At 29.6% G+C, this 9,123-nt stretch overlaps 1 protein-coding gene across 2 annotated transcripts in view; it reads right to left on the minus strand.

Moving 5' to 3' along the window:
- Nucleotides 1-8,871, minus strand: part of LOC135957872 (uncharacterized) — a 301,876-nt gene extending 293,005 nt beyond the window's left edge. For both annotated transcript variants that reach the window (XM_065508702.1, XM_065508691.1), the window contains exon 1: nt 8,383-8,871. The gene's annotated coding sequence lies outside the window, so the exon portion shown is untranslated. The remainder of the gene's footprint in view (nt 1-8,382) is intronic.
- Nucleotides 8,872-9,123: the final 252 nt, after the last annotated feature.

The raw sequence follows: 9,123 nt of genomic DNA on the forward strand, positions 1-9,123 counted from the left end.
AATTTCTAGTACCCTAGAATTAATATAAGTTGCAATCCACTATATATATCTTTACAGATATCCAAACAATTGATGTTAGAGGATTACATTGCTAAGACTTTCAAAATGTCGCAAAATTTAGAGGGCCAATGGAAAGAGTCACGATCGCAGAGCCTCAATCAGTGCCAAACATGATTTCGTGTAGCCTTAAATGATAATAAAATCTCAAAACCCTACTATGAAACCAAAATATAGGCTGACTTCATAAACGCATTTTGCAAAGAAACACTGCAATGCATAGTGTTCGTAAACGCAATAGATTTTGTTTTGGCAATGTCGCAAGTTCATTATTGTATGGCAATGCTTATCATGCGCTGCATCTGTCAAATTTGTGAACTATTTTTATTTATGATTCTTTACAAAACATTTATTCGTTCATGAATGTCACAAAGTATTGCTTTGCCTTGTAATTGCTTTGCATTACTGCGTTTATGAAGTCGGCCATAGGCTCTGCGATTGTATATTACGGTCTCATGTCTGGCCGCATATTTTGGGCTTTTTCGTCCAACTCTCTCTCAAACGAATCAGTTGCGTTCGGTACAGGTATCATGTGATACCTTCTATTCTGCTCAGAAGTGGTGATTTTGACACGGAAGACAAAGAATGTTTAGGCCAGCCAAAAAAAAGTTTGAAGACCAAGATTTGGAGGCATCAAAATGTTTGCAAGCAGCAGAGTTCATCCAAAATCATGGAAATTGGGTAACATACGAATTGAAACCGAGAGACCTTGAAAGACGATTTTGCAAGTCCGAAATTATGTTTATTTGCGATGAAAAATTGATACATTACGATAACCCGAAGCATAAGGCATCATATGTGAAGCACGGCCATACAGCCGAATCGAAACCAAAGCCAAATATCCATGGCGCCAAGGTAATGCTCTGTATTTGGTGGGACCAAAAAAGTCAAATCTATTATGAGCTTCTGAAATCTGGCCAGACCATTTGAAGCGAGCATTTGCCGAAAAATTACCCCAGAATATATGTTCAGACATGAAACAGTAATATTCCATCATTACAACGCACAGTGGTATGAGAAAAAAAAGATGAAAATAAATCTGTAACTTCTAAACCCTTAACCCGATTTTAATGATATTTCACATGAAATTTCTCCTGTATTGTCGAGTTTAAGTTTTGAATTTGGACCTCATGAGCCCACCAGGAGCGGGTCCAGGGGTTCCCAAAGTAAGACACCTCGGGTATGTTCAATTCTAAAAATGATCATATTTCTTCGTTTGTGTTCCGATTTTAGCTTTTCAAAAAGTACATCCTCTTAGAAATTTTTTATATAACTTAAAAAGAATAAAAGTACTTTTTTCCCCAAAAAATAGCGAAAACTCGCCTTTTTTTATTTTTTTAAATTCAAATGCATGTAACTTTGGACTCAACCAATTATTTCTTTATTTGATATATACATCTGCTGATAATCCTACAGAAAAAGTGGAGAAAATCGGGAAATATTTGGAACCGCTGTCATCAAAAAACTGGAGTAGGGTGGGTAAAAATGTTGAAAATTTAATTTTCAAATGCGAATATCTCCCAAGCTATAAAAGATAATTGATAGCTATAGGTTTTATGTAGTGCTCGATGAGAAGATTCTATATATGTAATCGGAACACAACCGAAGAAATATGAAAAATTCCAAATATTGAAAAATTTGACTTTTGACCTTCACGATTTAAGGGTTAACGTTTTTCGATTTTTGTAAAAGTTTCAGAGTATATTTAGAATTACCTGAACTATAATATTCTGAATAAGTTTTGCTTTAAATTCATAAGAGTAAGGAAATAGAGCTCATTCGCCAAAAAATTGCCAAATAATTGGTTTTTCTCGAAAATTTCAAAATTTAAATCGCATGTACGGAAAAACTATAAGAGATGTTTTCATAATTTTTTCACATTTTTATTCGCTATTGTATTGACAATAAATCCCAATGAGATTATCAAAAAATTCTGAAATTTGTTTAACAAAATTTTTAAAAATTTGAATTTGAAACTGCCGTTAAAAAATTTTATTTTTTTGTTCATACCTAAGAATAGGTTAGCGGTATCCTACGAAGACAAAAACTCATATACAAGTAAATATGGACATATTTTAAGTAAAAATTAACTTTTATTTTAATATTTATCAAAATATGTTAATTTTGTTCCTACCTTTCTTGTTCTAGTTGCCTGAGACACGTTAATGGCCTGTCGAATTTTTAATAACTTTAAAATTTTTTGATCAATTTCTGTTTTTTATGTCTCATTAGAACGACAATTACGTCACTTTTTTTCAAATTAAAGAAATCAGACGCGAAACCATAATATTTCATCATGACAACGCTCGTTCACATGTTGCACTACCTGTTAAGAACTATTTAGAAAGAAGTGGTTGGGAAGTTTTACCTCACCCGCCGGATAATCCAGACCTTGCCATGTCCGACTACTATTTGTTTCGGTCGATGCTGAACACTCTCTTTGGGATACGTTTGACAAAAGAATCCATATGTTGGCGCGGAATCCATATGTTGCCAGAAAGATGGGGAAAGGTCATAGCTAACAATGGCCAATACTTTGAATAAATTTATATTGTATAAATGTTTCAAAATAAAACCTAACAATTTAAAAAAAAATCCCTCATTTTTAAGTCATACCCCCAATAAAATGTTCACAATCGAATACCTTTGGAAAATATTCAAAATTACTACCGAGTTATCGCAACACTAATCATCGAAAAAATCGTCTTACCAAACAGGCTGTTTGAGTTATGAAATGAATGTTCAGCATTAAAATCCTTAAAACATCACTTAAATTGAAATCGAAATCAAATCAAAGCACTAATTTGCCAACAAACACACAACTGTCAAAACATACAATATAAACAAACAAACAGTATCTGGTAGTCGTACAAGTACCAACATTTGTATTTTATTATTACGGATGTTAAATTTTATGTTATGGCTGCTACTGTTAATGTTATTGCTGCTGTTGATGATGTTGTTATATTGTAGTAGCTGCTGCTGTCTGTCCGTCTGTTTGTCTGTCTTCATTGAAAGCAATTGCAAACGAATTTGTAATAAAACAAAAAATAAACGCACACAAAAATGAAATATTACCGACACGTTTATTTAACTTAAAGGTAATGATGATCTTTTATTTATTTATTTTTTTGCTGCGAAAATATTATAAATTCGGTAGAAAAAATGTGTTAACCAAAAATAAGCCTACGCACAAAATTGTGCGAAATGAAAATGAACGCAAAAAAAATTATACAAATCCATAAATGCAACAATGTATGGAATAAATTACACTGAGAATATTTGAAGTATTTTCCACTTTTTAACACATTGAGTGCCAAGCCAGTGACAGGCATTATTATACCCTTATCCATGAGTGGCAAGGGTGTATAAAACTGTGTCACTCCGTTTATAATTTCAACATTTTTTCATTTGCGTCCCCATAAAAAATATATTCTGGGTCGTTATAGACAGCAGAGTCGATTTTTTCATGTCCGTCTGTCTTTTGAAATCAACTTTTGATAAGGTTAGTTTGGTATTGCAAATGGGCAATATCGGTCTATGATTTTACCTAGGCCCCATACAAATGTCGACCCGAAATGCTGTTTGAACAGTCAAAAATATGTTGACTATGTGGCAATTTCTAAGTACTCTGAAATTAATCTGTAAAGTATGGCGAAATTCGGGCAACATTAGTCCATATAAAAAAAATAAATAAACAATTGGTCGATTCACAAGGTCTCCTATCATGTTCTATTGTCACAATGTCCTAATATTTCACGAACCAGCAGGGACCTGAGACGAACGCCTAGGAGTCGGTTAAGCCGAGCCACCGAGCCTATTAAGGGTTAATTTCCATTTTTGTACTGTTTTTATAAATACTAGACTTCATGTTATATTTTTCTTAAGTTTCATTAAAATCGGCCCAAAAATATATAACATTTCGCTATCTTTCCATGAGAACTTCCAAATATTGGAAAATTTGAGCTTTGACCTTCACGAATTAAGGTTTAACGTTTTCCAATGTTAGTAAAACTTTCAAAGTATCTTTAAAATTATCTGGACTATAATATTCTGAATATGTTTTATTTTAAATTGAAAACAGTAAGGAAATTGAGCTCATTCGCCAAAATATGGCCAAATAATTAGTTTTTCTCGAAAATCCCAAAATTTAAATCGCAATTACGGAAAAACTATCAGAGATATTTTTATAATTTTTTCATATTTTTATTCCCTATTATATTCTCAATAAATCCCAAATAAGATGATCAAAAAATTCTGAAATTTGTTTAACAAAATTTTTTAAAATTTGAAAATGTAGTTTTGAAACTGCCGTTAAAAAAAATATTTTTTTTTGTCATACCTGTATCATAAAGGTATCCTACGAAGACAAAAACTCATATACAAGAAAATATGGATATATTTTAAGTAAAAATGAGCTTTAATTTTAATATTTCTCAAAATAAGTTAATTTTTTTCCTACATTTCTTGTTCCAGTGGCCTGAGACACGTTAATGGCCTGTGTAATTTTTAATAACTTTTTATAACCAATTTTAGTATTTTATATATCATTAGAACCATTATACAACAATATAAGGTACACTCAGTAGAAAATAAATTCTCAATTATACAATTCTTGTAACGTCAAACAAAAGAAAATATAAAAAAAATTGAAAAAAATCCAAATCAAAATTTGACGTTATAGGGCTCTAAATATTGAAAATTCTCCCTAGTGATTCTACCTTCTAATAATTGCAATTATTGTATCATGATTAGAACGACATTCCTATTATTTTTAATTAATTTGCAAAAGTAATTGTTTAATGGCAAAATTTTTACAAAAACTGAAAAGATTGCATTTCCCCTTGTAAATGCATCTCAAAACTTTAGCATCTCCGATTTACCTAAAATTTTTGTCAGGATGATTTTTTTTAACAAAATTCACCAAACTGGGAAAAATCAAACGTTTGTTTGTTAAGGGCTGCACTAGGCTCCATATGTCCGATTTTTTTTTTGCCAAATTTTTTTTCATACTTTGAGCGACGAGCATGGGTTCAGTGCACGACGCACAGTGATATAGAAAAAATAGAAGGAAATAAATATGTAACTACTAAACAGTAAGTCCGATTTTAATGAAATTTCACATGCACAAAGAAGAAGTGTTGTGGAGTTTAAGTTTTGAACTTGGAACTCATGGGCCCACCAGGGGCGCGACGAAGGGTCCTTAAAATAGGACACCTCGGGTATGTTACATTTTTAAAATGATCCTATTTCTTCGTTTGTGTTCAAAAAAATTACACATATAGAATCTCCTCATCGAGCACTACAAAAAACTATCAATTATCTCTTATAGCTTAGGAGATTGTTATAGAAAATTCATAAAAGTACCATTAGAATAAAGAAAAAGTACCAAAAAGTCTACCCCTAGAATTCTCACTCACCATATATGCTTAATTTCATGTTTCTAAGTCCATAGTTATAGAAAATTCAAAAAAGTACCATTAGAATATAGAAAAAGTACCAAAAAACCCACACTTGTGGTTTCCCACTCACTCGGTTTATATATAAGCTTTATTTCATGTTTCTAGGTTCATTGGTGAAGAAATTACAAAAAGTACCATTCCAATAAAGAAAAAGTACCAAAAAGTCTCCCCCTAGAATTCTCACTCACTTAGGACCATATATGTTTAATTTCATGTTTCTAAGTCCATTGTTATAGAAATTTGAAAAAAGTACCATTATAATAACAAAAAAGTACCTATAGTTCAGTTCACACATTTTGGTACCTAAATATTATCCCCTATTCCTAACACTAACTTCACTCAGATACATATCAGCTAACTTTAATGTCGATAACTGAAATAATTTAAAATGTTAAAAAAGTACCATTAGGAGAAAAGTACCAATTTTCCTTTTCTTCCTTGAACACCCCTCAAGTTTGAAATTTAAAAAAAATCCATTTTGCCAAAATTGTTTATGCTATAGGCATGTCTCAAAATATTAAAATCTGTGTTAATGTGCCCAAGAATAAATATGTTTTAAAAAAAGTACCAAACTGTTTACCCGGATTTGGCCCAATATACACCTTGGTACTAGAGTTCCAAATAACACCCTGTTGGTTAATTTTTGTATGAATCCAGGAACCAATGTTAAAAAAATTATCAAAATTAGCTTAATAATTTCAAATATAATGTATTTTCCCGATTTTATCCCCTTTTTGGTACCTTTTTTATCCCCATTGAGGTGGTACAATTTTATTTAAATAAATTTCTGTAACGTGGTGGGAGCTCATAATAAAATATTCGTATGTCTATGTCAAATTATAGAAAAACATATTTTATGAAAAAGTACCAAAAATAAACACAATTTTTATCCCTTAAGGGTTCGAATTTTCAAAAAGTACCAAACTTATATTTTTTGATAAGTGAAGAATACGATTTAAAATTTGATTCTATGTTTATTGGTTTAAAAGATACATAGGGTGCCAAAAAAGTACCAAAATACATTTTTTACCCGTTTTCTCCCCTAAAAGTTTCGAATTTTGAAAAAGTACGAAATACCTGTCAGCTTATTTTTTGAATGTAGTAACATGCAATTTTAAGTTTTTTTGTATCTTTATTAGTTTTTAAGATATAAGGTTACCGAATTTACCCGTTTTTACCCTTTTTTACCCCCTAAACGTTGGAATTTCCAAAAATCCCTACTTATAGGATCGTTTTGGGGAGGGAGGAATCCACAGTTAAAATTTCATGATTCTAGCTTCAGTCGTTTGGGCTGTGCGATGATGAATCAGTCAGTCAGTCAGTGAGTCAGTAACGTTACTCTTTTATATATATAGATGAAAAAAAGATTTATAATTTTTGATACCGACGGGATCAGGTCCATTCAAAAAATTCATATTTTTTCTGTAAAATTCAACTTTAGGGCAAAAATTTTCAAATCGCATACTCGATATCAAAATATAGTAACCTATTTTAGATGGCCCAATAAGTTCTTAATTACTTTGTAAAGGGTTCCGATAACCGATAATCCCCTATTATGGATATTATAGACAAAAAACGAAAAAATCTCATTTTTGTGATTTTTCAAAAATTTTTTGGGAATTGCGGGATACCTGATTACAAATTTCAAAATTTGTTTTTATTTTTCCATTTTGAATAGAAAAATCTACATAACTGTGAAATTTCATTAAAAAATATTCATAAATAAAAATTTTATTTCAATTTGAAAAATTTGTATCTATGCAAAATTCAATAAAAAGCATTTTTTGTCATATTTTCCTAAAAAGTATTCCATGAATTTTTTTAATTGTCAAAAGTTATATACATTTTTGAAAAGTACACAAAATCATCTATCCATTGATATATGATGTCTCCCTTATGTTTTTTACATGGCAAATTAATTAAGGAAAACTTAACAACTCGCAAAGAATTCAGTCTACTTCCGCAAATTAATTTAATTCGCATAAATATCTGGTGTTAAAAATGGGGAAAATTAGTCAAACCACAAACATTATAGAACTAAATGTCCGTCCGACGTTTACTATACATATTTCGATCTCGATAACATTTAAATGCCTGAATCTGGAACCAGAACCAGATAAACCGGTGCCCATATAATATTAGTGTTGGGTATACAAAATTCGACACAACCGTATATAACACTATTACTTGTTGATTCGTATATCATTTTAAAAATATAAAAATATGATAAAAATTAATATTTAATAACGATTTATTTTTGTATAAATGTAAAAACTTGCACTTCCAAAGAGAGCCGATGCGACAAGGGTTAACATCATCTGATTTGTCTCAAATTTTCAACCTAACAGTTGTATACCAAGATTCACATTAAACGCACCAGCACTCCTCGAAATTAAAAACAAATAAATAAAAGTAAAATACACCTCAATTTAAAAACTTTCAGTTTTATTATTAGAAGAATGCAAATAATAGGGAAATTATAACAAGAAATCTATAAATTTTATAAAACACAAAAATTATTTATGAAATTTCATTATTTTTTATTATTTTATTTATTACTGATATGATATGATGCAATTAAAAATGCATATTAGAAATACTTGCTTACGATATTTATTTAAATTTAATCAGTAAAACAAGGATTTAAAGAAAATCTGTGAAAACAATTTCGGTATTTGAAATATTTTAGGCGATGAATGATAAAAACTAAAATCAAAGATCGTTGTCTGTGAATTCTACAGAAATTTTCTTCCAAATGTTTAAGTGATCTGCACCAGAAATTTTATTTTTATTTCACTTCAACAAATTTAAAATTAGAAAACAAACAATAACTTATAGATTAAATGATTTTTCAATAACTTACCCTGTTTAATTTGTATTTTCAAGTTGATGTAAATTTGTATTTTCGTATTTTGTATTAATAAAAAAAAAATTTGTAAACCTTATCTCTCAATTTGTGTAATTGCAAATATTTCAAATATTTGCTACTTTCTGATACCTATACATTTTTCTTTCTTTCCTCTTTTGAATTCTATAAATGGCAAATTAAAATTTTTTTGTTATCATTTTTTTTTATTATATGTATATATTTTTTTTATCATTCACTCACTCACTTTAATAACTTATTTAACAAATTTTTTTTGTTAATATCACAAACAACACACACACTTCTATACTGGCGGAAAAATATTTTATTTGTTTTATTTTCAACTGATGTTCGCGTTTTTTGTTTTAAATAAATTTACTGCTGTTTCATTTCTTTAATTTTTTTTATTAACTATTTGTTTTAATTGTACGTAACAATTTGTTTTATTTATTTGTTATATTTTTTTAAATACCGTCCGCAGTTTAGTTTAATTCACAAAAAATTTAGTTTAAACTGTAAAAGAACATTTAGCCAACACACTTTTAATTAAACGTTATTTATTAATAAAATATTTTTTTCTTAAGTCGTTTCGTTTTCGAGTTAAAACTTTAAAAAAATAAACAAAATAATTAAATAAAATTATTCCCCAAATACGAGTACAACACAACCGCACGCTTCGATACGTTGTTGTTTAATAAATGATCAACTACCTGAGCTCTGTGTAGTCTATCTAAACAA

This window comes from Calliphora vicina, chromosome 1 (assembly GCF_958450345.1).
Source record: "Calliphora vicina chromosome 1, idCalVici1.1, whole genome shotgun sequence".
Classification (NCBI taxonomy): domain Eukaryota; kingdom Metazoa; phylum Arthropoda; class Insecta; order Diptera; family Calliphoridae; genus Calliphora; species Calliphora vicina.